The sequence below is a fragment of the Mus caroli genome, unplaced genomic scaffold, assembly GCF_978045245.1.
Source record: "Mus caroli unplaced genomic scaffold, Mus_caroli_1 scaffold_12, whole genome shotgun sequence".
NCBI lineage: Eukaryota > Metazoa > Chordata > Mammalia > Rodentia > Muridae > Mus > Mus caroli.
In genome coordinates this window covers 37,184,573-37,201,341 of record NW_028227267.1, presented here as the reverse complement: position 1 = coordinate 37,201,341, position 16,769 = coordinate 37,184,573, and the positions used below count along the sequence as shown (strand labels likewise).

Here is a 16,769-nt window from a genome sequence, read left to right as displayed (position 1 = left end):
ACAATTGAAGATGCTTTATAATACACAAACCCATATAAAGGAGGTTTAAATGAAAATACCCTATTATGCTCTGACAATTCCTCCCCTGAACATAATATACTTCCCAATGAAAAGCCCAGGTCCAAGTTTGAGTTATCTTGTTTGGATTTGCTCATCACTGAGTCTCATACACACTCCCCAATCATTAAAGACTGCTGCCATTGCTCTTCCTTCCTTTTTGGAAGTCAATGGTAAGACCACATTGCTGAAGAAGATGGTATCTGGCACAGCCATCAATTCAGGGCAGAAAGCAAAACCACACTACGACAAGGAAGTAGTATAGAGGTGGGATAATGACTGAAGACTTTTGAAAGGCCATGAGGAAACCTATAATTGAGGAAGCTTTATAATTCACAAACACATATAAAGGAGGTTTAAATGAAAATACCCTATTATGCTCTGACAATTCACCCCCTGAACACAATATACTACCCAATGAAAAGCCCAGGGCCAAGTTTGGGGTACCTTGTTTGGGGTTGCTCATCATTGAATCTCATACACACTCCCCAATCATTAAAGACTGCTGCCATTGCTCTCCCTTCCTTTCTGGAAGTCAATGGTAAGATCACATTGCTGAAGAAGATGGTATCTGGCACAGCCATCAATTCAGGCATCTATCACATTATTTTCTGTATGTTGAGAACTTATCTATTACTCTTTAGCAGTTCCTTGGAGATATTTGACCCATTGCAAACCACCAAATGTCTATAGAAGAGGTAATCTCTTGGTAGCCTAGATTGCAACTCCCAGACCACCATCACCCTCCCAACATCTGTCCTAAGATCTGGCAATTGATATTCTAATTTCAGCTTCTCTAAATGGGCTAAACTGGAGAGGGAGCCCAGGGCCTCAGGCACACCAAGCAACAAACACTACAGGACAATACACTACACTTCACCACAGCACACTGCACCACAGGGCACTACAGTATACTACACTAGAGAACCCCAGATCTCCTGTTTCCCTGAGATCAACTTTGGCTGTCTACTGTGGGAACATGTCTTCTTTATATATCTGCAGTGGATATAGGAAAATATGTTTTAACCAAGATCACTTTGGTGTTTGTCTAGCAAGAGTGTTGGCAATGTTAAAGATTTTCTAATTGGCATACAACTTTATCCTCTGTGAAGATTCAATACAAGAACACAATGTACAACTATCAAATCACTTATCATTTCTTTTCATTGGGAGCTTTCAACTCCCATTTTCATTTTGACCTAATGTTTTCTTGTTGGTTGGTATTATGGTAGAAGCTGTTCCACACTCTTTAATTTTCTTCTCCTAGGTATAATGACCATTACCATACGACCCTGAAAATATTCATCTCATCAGATAGATTTAAAGTGGCTAAATACTCTTTTGCAAACAAATTATGGATTATGGAGAATCCGGGGGTTGAATTTTAAAGTACTTTCATCAAAATAGTCAGAATATAAAACCTCTTGACTAGTTTCTGGTTTATTTTAAAGGAACAGCTTACCTGTAACATAGAAATGTTTTTCTTAAACAAGGACTTGCTGTAACCAAGTCTGTGAAGATTAGCTTTAATTGTCAGTTGGAAACAACCTGGAGTCAATCTCAGAGGAGAGTCTCAACAAGGGATTTTTCCATGGGTGGCCTGTGGGCATATCTTTGGGGTTGGTTCTCTTAGTCAAATTAAATGATATGAAAAACCACAGCCCACTCTCAGAGGCAATATTCCCTAGACAGGGAGGAGGCCCTGAAATGCATAAAGGTGGAGAATTGAGCTGAACACAAGTAAGCACTCAAGCGAGCTAGTGAGCATATCTGTGTTCATTTCTCTCTGCATTGGAATGTCAGTGTGATGTGACCAGTACTCTCAAGCACCAGCTGTCACGACTTCCTGCAATGCTGGGCAGTCACATGAAAATGGAAGCTAAACAGTTTCTCTCCTAAGATGCTTTTTCTGAAGTGTCTCTTCATTTGTCCACCCTGTCAGATCTTCTCATTTGGAGACTTGAAACTATTTTTACTTTAATTCTCCATCAAATATAATAAGTTTCTGGGAACTGAACTTTCCCTTCTACAATGTTAAGTACTAGAATTAATTTCTTTTTCTTATTGTAATTTGACATCTGTTATCTAACAATCCCCATCTCCTTCCTTCTACTCAGGTCTCTGCAAGAACTATCTCATCTACTCTGCAATCACACCATGCATCATACTTCCTTGATCTACTCCCCACCCTAACTATGCGCAAATCACATCATAAGCATAGCTCATCTTTTTTGGACCAATTAGATCCTAAGAATATATACAATGAGGGCAATATATGGAGGACAGTAAAAGACAGTTTAAGAGAGGAAGAGTCAAAAAATGGCCCAGATAGTTAACACAGTCTGGAGGGAATAGGACAGAGAGGAACAGAACAAGACACTTAATGTTCTTTTCTTGTCTGGACATTTCACACATGTGTGTATCCCTCACAGTCAACATGTTCACATATACTATATATATCACACAAACACATGTACACACACACTAACACACATGTATCCTGAAACACACACACACACAATTTTGGAAATTGAGGATGAGCTGTGCTGAGTCACATGCAGGTACTGACAGTTTTCCCTAAAAAAACAGCACACTCTTTCACATCAAATCACTGGGTCCATGGGGAACCTGTCCTAGTACATTGACTGTAACATAATTCTGCCTGTGAACAGGTTCTCAGAAATAGTAAGCTAAAGTGCTTTGTCAAAGGCTACTGGCCCATACAGAAACAACCCAAATCTGTAGTTTACAAATGGAGAGCAGGACTCTGTTGTGTTTTGGGGTGGATATATTTCTTTACATTCCCAAATTTTTCATTAATTCCCAACAAACAGTTGGAGCCTATTTGATATCGTAAGAAAAAACTCAGGGAAATAATATACACAATAACTAGGTGAGCTGTCAAAATAAACCATACAATGTTAAGTGGACCAAAGTGATAATATTAAAAAGTTTATTAAATGAAAAACAAAGTAATGGAGTACAATGAAGGCTTTAAAAAACTTCCACATGCCTTTGGCGTATTAAAAATATTTTTGCTATTTTATTATTTAGTTTAAAAGACTTGAAAGCAGATGAAATACATGAAAATTATTTGAAATCCCTGCCTAGCAAATGCACAGTTTGCCAGCAGCACTCAGAGGTGTTAGAAGAAAAGAGAAAGGAACCTCTCCTTGTGACATATGCATGGCATAATGGGAGGGGCTTCCATTCTCTACTTTATACTGGAAGGCACCCCAGAGGGCTGTGCAGCACTCACAAACAAGGCATTGTTATCTGGGAGGGAAGGGACCCTGGACTCTCCATTGGTTGGAGAACATCCCAGCTCTAGTTTTCTAGATACTCTGTGTGGACAGGCTAATGTCACTGAAGAACCTTGATTACATGTCCTTTGAACCACTCTCTCTTCCTTCCTATAGTCAGAGTCTTCCCAGCCTTCCAATAGTTCAGTGACTGTTAGAACATAAACATGTGTTCTGGGCTTCCAGTGTTGAGTCTGCTCAAATATTCCCAGGAGTCTGCCTAATTTTTCTTTACCTCCAGCCTCTTCATAAACCTCCCTCACAGCAGCACAGCCAGGCTCCTACTCTGTCTCCAACCCTCCTCCTGGGACAATCCATTGCTCTGGGTACTACTGCTACTCACCAAAGGCACCTCTTCCTCCTGCTTGCTGTGGAAGCACAGGCAGGCTGTTCATTATTGAAGCCCTTGAGGGTATATTCAGTGTCTGTTTGGTCTTGAACTTCATCCTAGACCTGGGCTCTTGCTGCTTATGCTCAGGACTCCAGTGTGGGGACCAGGCCTATGCCACCTCACCAGGAAGTAGTGCCAAAGAAAGCACAGTGCTCTGGTGCCACTGGGAGGAGCATAGGCAGTGCTAACAAGGATGGCAAGGATGAGCTCTTCCAGGGATGAGGGGCTGAACACAGGCTACTGCAGTCAGGGAGAGATGGTGGAAGCACCACCTCTGCTCCAGCACCTGCTGCTCTATTTGGAGCCCACAGCTGCTCTTAACCACTCCTGGCTGCACCCACCTCCCTTGCCAAGGGAAGAACTAGGCTGCTAGGTCAAGCAAAACAGAGATAATTAGAAGCAGAAGTGTGGACCATGCAGAGAAGCAGAACAAGTTAGGATTTTTAAATCCTGTAAATTTTATATGAGTGATGAAGCTAGTAGAAAAAAAAATAACTCCTTAAAAACAACAAAAGCTTCCATGAGACGTACTCATTGATAAGTGGATATTGGCCAGAAACTTAGAATACCCAAGATACAATTTGCAACAAACATGAACTTCAAGAAGAAGGAAGACCAAAGTGTGGATACTTCGTTCCTCCTTAGAATGGGGAATAAAATGCCCATGCAGGGAGTTACAGAGACAAAGTTGAGAGCAGAGACAGAAGGAAGGATCATCCAGAGACTGCCCCTCCTGGGACTCACCCCATAAACCATCACCAAACCCAGTCACTAGGCAGATGCCAACAAGAGCCTGCTGACAGGAGCCTGATATAGCTGTCTTCTGCGAGGCTCAGCCACTGCCAGGCAAATACAGAAGTGGATGCTCACAGTCATGCATTGGATGGAGCACAAGGTCCCCAGTGAAAGAGCCAGAGAAGTACCCAGGGAGCTTAAGGGGACTGAAGCCCAATAGGAGGAACATCAATATGTACTAACCAGTACCTTCAGAGCTCCTTGGAACTATACCAACAATCAAAGAAAACACATGGTAGAACTTGTGGCTCTAGCTATATATGTATTAGGGAATGGCCTAGTTAGTCATCAATCAGAGGATAGGCCCTTGGTCCTTTGAATTTTCTATGCCACAGTATGGAGGAATCCCAGGACCAGGAATGGGAGTGGGTGGGTTGGGTAGCAGGGGATTGGTGAGGGTGAGAGGAGATTTTCAGAGGGAAAACTATGAAATGTAAATAAAAAAATATCTAATTTAAAACAAAAAACATCAATAGCAACAGAAACAACAACTTAAGAAATGTGTGAATCTAGGGGGAATGTTTCTTAAAAAAATGGCATCTTCTAATGGAATTGAACATGTTTGCTATGTTATAGTCAAGTTGTTTCATTACCATTAGATTTATTAACTTCTCATCACTATGAAAATGTAAGGATTTAAAATTATTATTAATGTTTTAATGTTTAATCAGTTATTTATTTATATGCAGATCTTAGCTTCACCCTCCTCCCTTCACAATCCCTCTTTCCAGTGGCCCCCTGCAGGCCACTCTTCCTGCCCTTCCCCTCAGAAAAGAGGAGGCCTCCTAGGAATAACAACCAGTCTTCTCATATCACGTTGCAGTCAGCCTAGGTGCATCTTCCCCTTTTCAGGCTAGATGAAGCATTGCAGTCAGGAGAAGGGGATGCCAAGGAAGGCAATACAGTCAGAGACAGTCTCTGCTCCCACTTTAGGAGTGCCACATGAAGACCCAGCTATGAAACTGTTACATATGTGGAGAGGACCTAGGTCCATTCCCTACATAGTCTCTGGTTCACAGTTCAGTCTCTATGAGTTACTATGGGCTCAGATTAGTTGAATCTGTAGATTATCTTGTGGTGTTCTTGACCACTGTGGCTACTTCAACCCTTCCTCTGCCTCTTCCACAAATTCCCCAAGCCTCTTTATCTGTTTCCAGAGCTGCTGGGTGAAGTCTCTCTCTGATGATAGTTATGCTAGACCCCTGTCTGCAAGTATAGAAGAATATCATATCGTTAATTATGTGGGGGTGGGGGTTCCCTCTCATGGCATGGGTCTCAACTGGGCTATTCATTATTTGGCCCTTTCCACAAATTCTACCTCATCTTTTATCTTGATCATCTTAAAAACAGGAAAAATTGTGGGTCTAACGTTTGGTGGCTGGGTTGTTGTTTCAGTCCCTCCATTGGAAGACTTGCCTGGTTACAGGAGATGGCCAGTTCAGACTCCACATCCCCCATTTCTAAGAGTCTTAGCTACAGCCACCCTCCAAGTTTCCTGGGGGTTTCCATTGTCCTAGGTTTCTAATTCTTCCTAGAGTGCCTCCCACCTTCAATCCAGGTACTGCTATGAAGAGAGGTGTGCAAGTGCCCTTGTAGTTTGGTGGAGCATCATTTACATATATGCCAAGGAATGGTTCAACTGGGTCCTGAGGTAGAAATATTTACAATTTTCAGAGAAACCATCAAGTTGATTTCCAATATAGTAGTACAAATTTGCACTCCCACCAGCAACTGTGTTCTCCTTGGCTCACAATTTCATCAGCATGAGATATCCCTTTGTTTTTTGACCTTAGCCATTCTGAGGGCTGTAAGATCTCAGAGTACTTTAGATTTGCATTTCCTTGATGATGATGACTTTGGCTGGAAATGCAGGGCTTTTCAGGCACTGTCTATGCCAGGCTTCCCTATTTCAAAGACACCAAGCAACCAGGATAACTGAGACTGTTTAGGAAGCTGAATGAATCACACAAAGAGTAATAACAGATCGAGGACATGCACCAGGCTTGATGATACACTCAGTTCAATTTATCACATAACTGTCATGCTGCCTACACAGTTACTGTGATTTCTGACAAACAAATCAAAATTACCTCTTGGATTTTCCTGTGTTCACAGAGCTGGCCCTGAAATTTGTTCTACCTCACAGGGAAACAAGCCATGGAAACAGACAGGTATACTTAAGAAACTCCTGATTCCTGGTTGAGTCTGCTGCTTCCAAGATCTGCCACCCAAAGCAGATCTCCAAATGTTTCAAGGACGCTGTTTGCTCAACTCATTGTTAATCTCCACCTTCTGGGAACCTAAAGAAGAGTAGTGGCTTTCAAGAATGGTGGAAATCTTAGCGCTTTCTCAGCCTCCCTGCATGGATTATCAACTCTAACAGGGTAAATGTAATAAAACAAAGTGAACGTTTTCTATTTTCATAATCCACATTAACATTTGGTGGGAAATCTCAGAAGAGTTCATGATCGCCAGGAGCACCTGGCCACATTCTCCCCATTGGCTCTTACTAGGTTCTCCCTTTTTTTTTTTTCTGTTGTCTTGTCTAATCTAAATAAACAGCCTTGGGTACTCAGATTCTGGATAGTTTGCCCTTCCCTTAAGACCTGTGTATGAGCTGTGTCTCCTCTTATGACTCTATGTATCAGGTTGAGTACTTAGTAGAGCTGTTTCTAACCCTCCATCACCTGATACCCACAGGAGCTTCTATCCCTCAAAGACAGGTGGTTCTCCAGAGCTTAGATAGTAGATATGACTGTGAACAACACTCTGACTCAGCTAAACAAACTTCATGCCTAGTTGTACCAAGAGGTTCTTGAGGCTCCTCTGCAGCTTCCCCTTCCATTTGAATGGGGATGGCTTACAGATTCAGAGGTTCAATCCCAAATGATCAAGGTGGGAACATGGTGGCATCCAGGAGGGAATGGTACAGGAGAATCTGAGATTCCTACATCGTCATCTGAAGGCAGCTAATCGAACACTAATTTCCAGGTAGTAAGGGTTACTTAGGGTCTTGCCCACACCAACAGTGACACATCTACTCCAACAGGGCCACAGTGTCTATGAGTGCTATTCAGTGGATTGAGCATAGACAAACCATAACAAATATTGATGTAAAAATGCTCAATAAAATTCTCGAAAATAGAATCTAAGAACACATCACAATGATCATTCATGTTGATCTACTAGGTACCATGCAAGGAATGCAGAAATGATTCAATTTGCAAAAAGTGTGGAACTACATATTTGAGGCTCATGGAATCACAAAATATTTGCAACCTGTCCAGATATTGAATCCTTTATCCTCAGGCTGGTCCTCTTGTCTAAGAGCTGTGGTGTCTACAACTATTCTACTGAGAGAAGCAGATAAGTTACCTCTGGGTCAGCATCTTATACTTACATCACCCCATGCAGTTAAGTTTCTTCTCAAAGAAACACCACAGCCCTGGCTGTTCAATGCATGGGTGAAGGGCCTACTCTTGGACTATCCTGGAGTCTGGTTTGAAAAACACATTGTCTTCAATTCTGCCACCATCTTGACAGATGATGACCCACAGAAGCTCATTAATAATTGCATGACAAAAGAAACATGAAGATACAGATCTGACTAGAACTAATGAACACCTCCACATCCCATGAAAGATTCTGAGGAATGCTCTACATGAATGGAACATCTTCATTAAACCTGGAACCAGGTACACAGGGTCTTCAGCAGATAATTACTCTATTGAGGACACAAGTAATCAGGGCACTGAGTTGGCTGGCCAAAAATTGTCCCGAAGAACAGTGGAAGCCTGGCATAGTGGCTCGAGCCTTTAATCTCAGCAATTGGGAGGCAGAGGCAGGCAGATTTCTAAGTAAGAGGCCAGCCTGGTCTACAGAGTAAGTTCCAGGACAGCCAGGCAATATAGAGAAACCCTGTCTGGAAAGAAACAAACAAATAAAGAACAGTGGATTCTACTGACATTCTGGTGACATACTGTGACCCACTGCTGACTGAGAATCTATAGTATAAACAAGGGGAGTGTAAAAATATCAAAAGGGTAGCTGAAACCAATGTTTGGTGGTGGACACCAGAGGGAAGGATCACTCTGCCAAGAAATACGGGCAGGTTTCTGGAAACAAACCTTCACCAGACTACAGGACTGGCATCCACACAATTTTCTAAGTTGCTCATAACAAGGTATGGTATAACTGGACTTAACAGCCTGGCTCAGTTCCTCTAAGCAATATGTCAGTTTTTCAGGAAAATACATGTAAAGACAGATACTTCTGCCAGAAGTGGGAACATATGAGGGGCCAAACTATGGTCAATTGTGGGAAACTAACATCACTGATATGTGTCCTGCTGGAGGATGATAAGAGTCCAAGCTTGTTTTTAATGAAAACTTCTATGAGCGTATCCACTAGTCTGAAACTTCTAAAAGAGTAGCTGAAAAGCTCTTCAAGGCACTTAACCAACAATTATACCACACCCTTTCAATTGTGTCAAACTATAGCGGAGCATTCATAGCCAAAAGCTGTCAATAAACACTGAATGATTTATGAATACATAGGAAACTTCATGGTGCATGCAGACCTCAGAGTTCTGGTCTCATGCAAGTAAAGGAGAGTTCCTTAACGGAAACACTACAAAACTCTCAGAAGAGTTCAGGGACAGGTGTATGGGCCTCCTTCTTACTTTGGCCCTATTGTACCCAATACAGGGAGGGATTCATCCCTATACTATTTTATTGTAATGCCTGCCCCATTGCTTTCCCAGCTCAGATATCATTAGCTAGCCAAAATATAACTATTTCTTTTTCATTATCCATGTTCTCTGGTTCCCCATAAAGGCTCTTCATACGACTAACAGAGAGACAGAGTGGACTTCCTAGTACCCCACCATCTCTCCAGACACCTTTGGGGCTTGTTGTAGTGATGTTCCATAATCAAAGGTGGTAGCCAAAGACGACACAATCGAATTGGAAAGCTTTTGCATGATTTCTCCACTCTTATACCTGCGAGGTTAGGCGGCATTTTACCATGCACTCAGCACAGCCAGGTCAAGAAGGCAGAAGGCACTGATATCAATGCCAAAGAGAGCCCCTTTTGAAATAATAGATCCATTCAAATTGAGGTTTTACTGGACACGAGGCCTTTTCATCCCCTATCCATCCAATTGAATCTTGGATATCTTATGAATACAGAATCATATTCAAACCCCCAACAGTCTCAGGCCTAGAACTGGGAACTTAAAAAGGTAGAAACTAGAGAAGTGAGAGCTAATGGGACTATAAGGAAGAAATTCAATGTCCCTGTAGGCCTTTGTTCACAGATATCTATTTTGTCTGGTTGTTTTGGAGACAGAGAGAATGTGGGATTTTAGCTTTTGAAGAAGGGACATAAACTTTACAATTTGATGTTGCCCCTGTACCTGACTTCTTCAATTGCCAAGTACAAGGGAGTTTTCATTGCAAAGAAATGGGGTTGTAAATCAGAGATTTTGTGAAAACCCATGGCTAACTACATTGAAACAATGTCTAATCTCAAGGCAGTTGCACACTAAAATATATAACCCAACTCCTGTACAAGTAAAGGGGCAGGAGTAGGTTTTTGGCCTCTGGGAAACAGAGACACATGGGTAAATCGACTGTTTGTTACATGAATGGACCCCAGAAGTAGATTTATATTGGAGAAGAATCTCCCTCATAAAAGGATCCTAACAAAGATGAGCGACCCATGCCATGGCACTAACAAACTTTCCCCATTCAAAGCTCTGGACTTGTAGTGAAGCAGAGAGAAATCTCTAGCTTTGGAAGGAGAAGTTGCCAAGAGGTATGCACAGGGGCAAAAGAGAGACTCCAGGAAAAAGCACCTCAGAAACTGGTCAAGATGGGGCAAGCTGGTAAACCAGTAGGCCATGGAAGTTCCATATGACATCATCAGTAGTCACTTCCCTGGACAATCTGTTTTATCCAAGAGAACCCTAGAATCTTCTGTGATGTCACCACTGTTGTGGTAACCAGAGCAGCTTGTGGGGTATTCCTTCAGATCCTCATGGGTTCCCAAGGAGGAATGTTGTCCATGCTCCTCAGGGTATTTGGGAGAGAGAATAGAATACAAACAGACACCAGACCAAGGCAGAAAGAGTCCGGACGCCCGTCATGGTGGGAAAGGGCAAGAAACAACTGGTCATGGAGAAGGCACAGTGAGTCCTGGGCAAGGTTTGGGGAGCTACCTGGAGGATGTGGGCTTCAGCTGTTCCTTCCAGGAATAGGGATTATGATCTGGATCCTTCAGATTCTTCAATGGTAGAACCAGAGTCAAGAGTGTCTGATGATTAGTTTTACAGACAGCCTGGTATTGACAAGCCTGCAGTTTCTTTGCTGAGAGATCTTAATTTCCCCCTGAATGGAAATTAGGCAGAGCAAGCTCTGTGAGAATAGAAAAGTGTTGTTCTCAGTATAGAGTGTTCATGTACTTCATCTTAATATAGTTTCCTCTAGGTTACATGAGCTTGTGATGCCAAGAATAGAGAGGGCTATTCCCCTGCCTATGAATCAACGTCTCAGACACTTTGGTATTGAACACATATGATGTGGACTGATTCACAGTCTGGGGTTCCTATAGTAGTGTATGAGCTCTCATCATGCATTTGAAGAAGACTAGAAAAGTGTTGGCTAGTGTACTAAGAGGTACTGATTTTGTTGTCAGATATGAGCAGACAATGCCCTCCATTTATTCTTGCCTGGCACAGCTTATGCATTTCAGGGCTAGGGTGATTACAATAGGAAGTCAGGCATATGTTTAGTGATGGTGGTTATGAACAGGGACCTAGCTGAGGAGCCCAGCTTGAAGATATCTATGATGCACTATCAGGTATTCTCGGTGTCTCTAGATTTTCCCCTTTCTTAGGCTTCTGTGTAGGACAAAGCATGGTTTCCCTTTCCCTGCCCTATTATCTCTACAAGGTTACTAGTGTTTTTCTACCTACAGGGTCTGTTGGGGAGGCATCCCCCCAACCTCCCACCATCAATGAGCAGGAGAAGAGACGGGAGAGGTTGGAGAAGCTCAAAAGAGAGCTCCAGAACATAAAAAATGCCAGAGACGAACTTCAGGGAATCCTGGCCAACTACACTAACAAGGATTTAAATGACAGGTAGTCTTTATGCCCAGATCTCTGCTGACTATCTTGGGCCATCCCTGTTAAGCCCAGATTCCCTCATACCACAGGTGGCTACAACTCCAGGCTGTCTGCATATCCAAATCAATTTTGCTGATTGGATTGTCTACACAGAACTTCAAGTTCAGATAGGAGTGATATGGGGTCACAGGCATTTTGATTCCTCCAAAAGTTATTCAGAGCCTGTGGCATGAATCACAGTCTGGGGATGAAGGTAGTAATGTGTGCGCTCTCATCCTGCCATTTAAAAAGCTTACACAGGTGTTGGTTTGTAGGAGTTGCTAGGTTATGTTTGTTTATAGCCAATCCTTTCCATAATTGACCAGGCAGTAATTTGGGAACAATTGGTCCTCTCAACAGCTGGAGATGCCTGTCCCACATACTGCCTCTCAGTATGACTGGGTTAGCTGCAGTTCATAATGGCTTTTCTCAAATTTTGTTCATTATACTCTCAGATAAAGCCAAATCAATTTATTTATTTGGCATTCTGATTGAGTGTAAGTGTGTGTGTGTGTGTGTGTGTGTGTGTGTGTGTGTGTGTGTGTGTAAAAGAGAGAGAGAGAGAGAGAGAGACAGAGACACAGACTCAGAGAGATATTGGGTGCATGTGAGCTTGTGTGTGTGTTTGTGGATGTGTGTGTTCCTGTGTGTGTGTGTGTTCCTGTGTGTGCAGCTTAAGATCTAGAGAGTCTGTGTCATGTGATATATCCTTAGGTTTTGCCTGACTCCATTTCCAGGCAATAACAGTGAGGAAGCCAGGGAGGTTCATTCTGAGTAGCAGAGGACTTGACCTCTGTGCTCACCATGGATGCACATTGGAATCTCCTGGTTTGTTATAAAGACTTTTCCCTGTAGATATGATTATGTCCTTTGGGAATTTATGTAGCAATAGAGCCAAGGATTGACTATTCCATGTCGAAACCAGGAGGAGAATCATACAGATTTAGCGTGGACCCAGGCCTTTGACACAGATTCCTGGAAAGTTCTGGGAGAGTCAGTCTATTCTTTCAAACCCCTTCAGGGAGCTGAAGCAGATCAGCACCCTGCCTTTTCTTCCCTGGGCTTACTGGCCCAAGGTGAAGAGTAATAAGTTTAATAAGCACCAAGTTGAACAGGTAACAAGGAGCTAGGTCCAGTGGCATATATGTGGTGGGGAAGTGCATGATTCAGCTTGAATTTAAATGATCCTTGTATCCTTAGTTCACGGGACAATTTGTTGCTTGGGCCATGCCCTCCCACAGGATCAATTTTGAGACATATATGCTTGAGATGCAACATGACCAGGTGATGAATGACCTGAAGAGAATGCCCAGGGACATCAGTGAGGCCTTATCCAAGTGCAAGGAGTTGACTAAAGAAAATCAGTTCTACTGGTGAGTGACTAACAGGGTCATGACCTCAGAACTAGGCCCAGGATATGTCTGACAATCCTTGTCTTTGAACTAACGTGGGGGCTTAGGTCCTATACTCTTAGTCTCTAAACAGGAAGCCTGCCTCCTTCAAACAAGGCACTAAGATTTTAACATCTTACACTCATTTTGACCAAGGGTGAAGAGTCTGGGAGCCCCTCAAGCCACTGTCCTTTCCAACTAAGTATCCTCAAGATCGAAACGTTTCCACCATGATGGAGATATCAATCAATCTTGGGCCTCGTGGGCTCTGAAAGTAGATTCATAGATGGGGTTTCCAGGAGAAACATAGAAAGATAGTGTGATGCTAGGGTCTCTTCACTCCTAGAGAATTTTTCCCTATACCTATAGGTGGTTTTTTAATTCCACAGACTCATAAGCACATATAGACCCCATGTTCTTTTCTGAGAGATACATGAGTCCCTGTTGGTGTCAGGGTTTTCAAAAGAACCTTGGGTCTTCTGGAAAGTGGCAGTCCTCTGGATTTGATCTCCCTCTATGGCCAATCTGGATACTTGTCTGGGGCTGTCTGGGGATCAGGGCCCATGATGAAGGAATGGTGCTTGGAGGAATGGGAGGAAGATGGATGGATGCTGCCTGGAATCACCATGTTTTGTTTGTGGCTCAGCTTTAGGAACTGCCACCTCCTGATTGAATCTAAGCTCATCCAGCACAAAGTCAGGATGTTGAGGAGTGAGAACAGACAGCTGCTAAGGGATCAGACTGCATTGGCAGAATACAACATAGAAATAAAAATACTATGTAAAGAAGGCAGCCAGAAGATCAAAGACCACTATACTACGCAGCAGCAGGTAGGATGAATGAAGCATCATAGGCAGAATGCCCTAATGTGTAATCATAAAGACAGTCAAGCCTATGTAACCATCCTGCACCTTATCCAGGCTCTCTCCTATGTCTCATCCAGTTTTACACTTCTGTGATCATTTCCAAGACTTTCTGTGGAGTTACCCTCTTTTGAAAAAATTGGATTTCAGCCATGCCCTCTCATCCCAATACCAGTCGGCCACCTCTAGCTTGCCACTCTAGGCAGAGGAGATCCTGGACCCCTGAATGCAACATATTTAGGCTCTATGGTATGGAGAGGTGCCTCAGGATGCCACTTCCTGAATTATCTAGGAACCAGGCCCTCTGTTCTGCTCTATGGCAACTCATCCAGAGGGGTTTGAGCCTGTCCTCTCCTAGGACAGAAGGGCAGGCTCCAATTTTATTGTGTATGTATATGTATGTGCATGTGTCTCATGGCTTGGCTGAAAAGATGCAGCGTCCTTTACATGTCTCTGAGATGAAGTACTCGTACAGGATGGCAGTATCTAAGAAGCAATACACATAGCAGGGCTATTGGTTTTTTTTTTTTTTTCCTTCATGAGTATCCCCTTTAGAGTTCAATGCTTACCCTTGGGAAGAATTCCATGAAGTACACTCTTGCTGATTACAGTATCCTTTCAGTGTGCATGAATTTCCTGTGAGATGGTTTCTCTGGGGATTCCCAGATATAGGGGTTCACAAGGAGAGCCAAGGAAGGATTCAGCACTCCAGAAATAATAAGAGCCTTCACTTCAAAGTTTGCTAGGCTCCTTAGAAGGCCTCTGTTCAATGTTAGATTCAGACACTGATACACACTTATTTTTCAATATAAAAAATATTTAGACTATTGGAGAAATGTGGTGTTTTACTTTAACTCCAGCACAGTGTGTAGTTCACAATTCAATGTCAAGCAATACTTTACATTTGAAAAAAACATCCAGGCCCAGGTGCTCTCTGACCCTTCTCCATCTATGGAGATACAGGAAAGATCTCAGATGAAAGGTCATACTGGATTATCCTGATGAGTAAAGCTGATGTTTCCTGGATCGCTGACATGGCAAGATCTCACCAGGCTTTTTTCTCTTCCTCCCATAGGTCTGAAATATTCTGCAGAAGCTCAAACAGATCAGAGACCAGGTCAAGATCTTGCTCCGACACAACTGTTCACCAGGAGCACTGGGTGTACAAAGCAAATTAACCACCATTGCATCTAATCCTTGTAACCATGGCAATCTTGGGCTGCATTTTCTTCTATTTTGGTTTGCTATGGGTAATGAGGCCTTTATTTTGTCTAGCCTCTGGTCCAGCAAGACTGCCTGTTTGGAAGGCTTCAGAGAAGTACTGAGATACATCAAGATCTGCTGGGCATACAGCAGGACTCTGAGAATGCCAATTTTGGCCGGTCCTGTTGGGTCATCAAGAATTATTTCATAGTGATCAGTCAAGTGAATTTGAAAAACTTTGAGGTATCGTCTGTAACATCTCTCATGTTAGCCTTGAAGGACTAATCCATCAGCAGAACACCCACCCCAATGAGGCACGCCTATATTCATCTTCAACAGATTATTACCATCAGTGACTGCTTTGCACTATTTCACCAAGACCAGCAACAGGCTGTGGGTCTGTGCTGAACATCTGCAGCAAGAGAATGATGCTTAGCTTAATTATTTTGTTTGGTTTTTGGTTAGAGTTTTGATTTCTTTGGGTCTTTGTTTTTCCTGTGTTTTCATTTGAAGTTTCATTATATATTCATTATCTTTTTGTTACTATAACTAATTTGTATTTTTTGCTAAGTTTATATCTTTTATAAACTGACTCCCCACATTAAGATGTTATTGAATAAAATTAGTGTATTGTTATGGATAAAACATCATCTCTAATTATTTCTATTATAAGGACATTCTGCATTTATGCGTAATTCATACATAGTCCTGTAACACTAGAAGTTTCAGGCAGGAATGGGACTCTTCAAGTATTATGTTGTTTAGGCTTCATAAGTAGTGCCCAGCCAGCCAGAGCTCCACAGAAAATTGAGCTTTTGATGTGGATAATGTGTCAAACTATGTGGATCCCAATGTCAGGATGGAAAAAGTATCCATGCTCTATCTCTATAGTCAAAAATTTAGCTACAGTCATAATGTACTCTCCTGTGGATGAACACGTCGGACAAACAAATTAGAAACACAACAGTATTTCTCTAATACATCTCAGGAAACAAAAATATTCACACTGAGTAATTAAAATCTTCTGAATTATAAATGAAGTGATTGGGATTAAAATGACCTTCAAAGGTCATTTCATAATTGAAGGTTTGATACCTACTTCATAGAACTGTTTTACAAAGGAGTAGTAGATATGGACTTGCTGGAGGAGTTGTGACAATGGAGGTAAGCATTGAGGTTTCAAAAGCTCATGCCAATCCCTGCCTCTGTCTTTGTCCCTGTCTTTGTCACTATCTCTCTGTCTCTGTTGATCTCACTATGTTTCTCTCTCTTTTTCTCTATATCTCAGTCTACAATGTCTCTGTCTCTGCCTCAGTCTTTCTGTTTGTCTGTCAATCTGTATCTATCTATCTCTTTCCTCTGCCTCCTCTATATGTATCAGATGCAAGTTCATCTACTCCTCTATTTTTATGATGCCTGTATGCATGCCTGCCTGCCTACTGCCTCGTTCCCCACCTTGACAATCCTGGATCACCCTTTTATATTGTTGGCCAACCCCAATTGAATATTTTCTTTATACGTTATCCTGGTCAAGATGTGTCCTAGCAATAAAACAGTGAATAAGAAAGCAAAAGAAACTCTTAATCAATGCAAAGATCAGCT

At 42.3% G+C, this 16,769-nt stretch overlaps 1 protein-coding gene, 1 long non-coding RNA gene and 1 pseudogene across 3 annotated transcripts in view; all 3 read right to left on the bottom strand.

Annotated features, from left to right (window-relative positions):
• LOC147001755 (uncharacterized) overlaps positions 1-16,769 on the bottom strand; it is a 347,644-nt gene that overhangs the window by 182,407 nt on the left and 148,468 nt on the right. The gene's annotated exons all lie outside the window — the stretch shown is intronic.
• The window catches only part of LOC147001759 (uncharacterized), a 51,734-nt gene that overhangs the window by 21,465 nt on the left and 13,500 nt on the right, over positions 1-16,769 (bottom strand). The window lies entirely within an intron of this gene.
• On the bottom strand, positions 3,272-9,564 carry LOC147001760 (diphosphoinositol polyphosphate phosphohydrolase NUDT4B pseudogene; annotated as a pseudogene).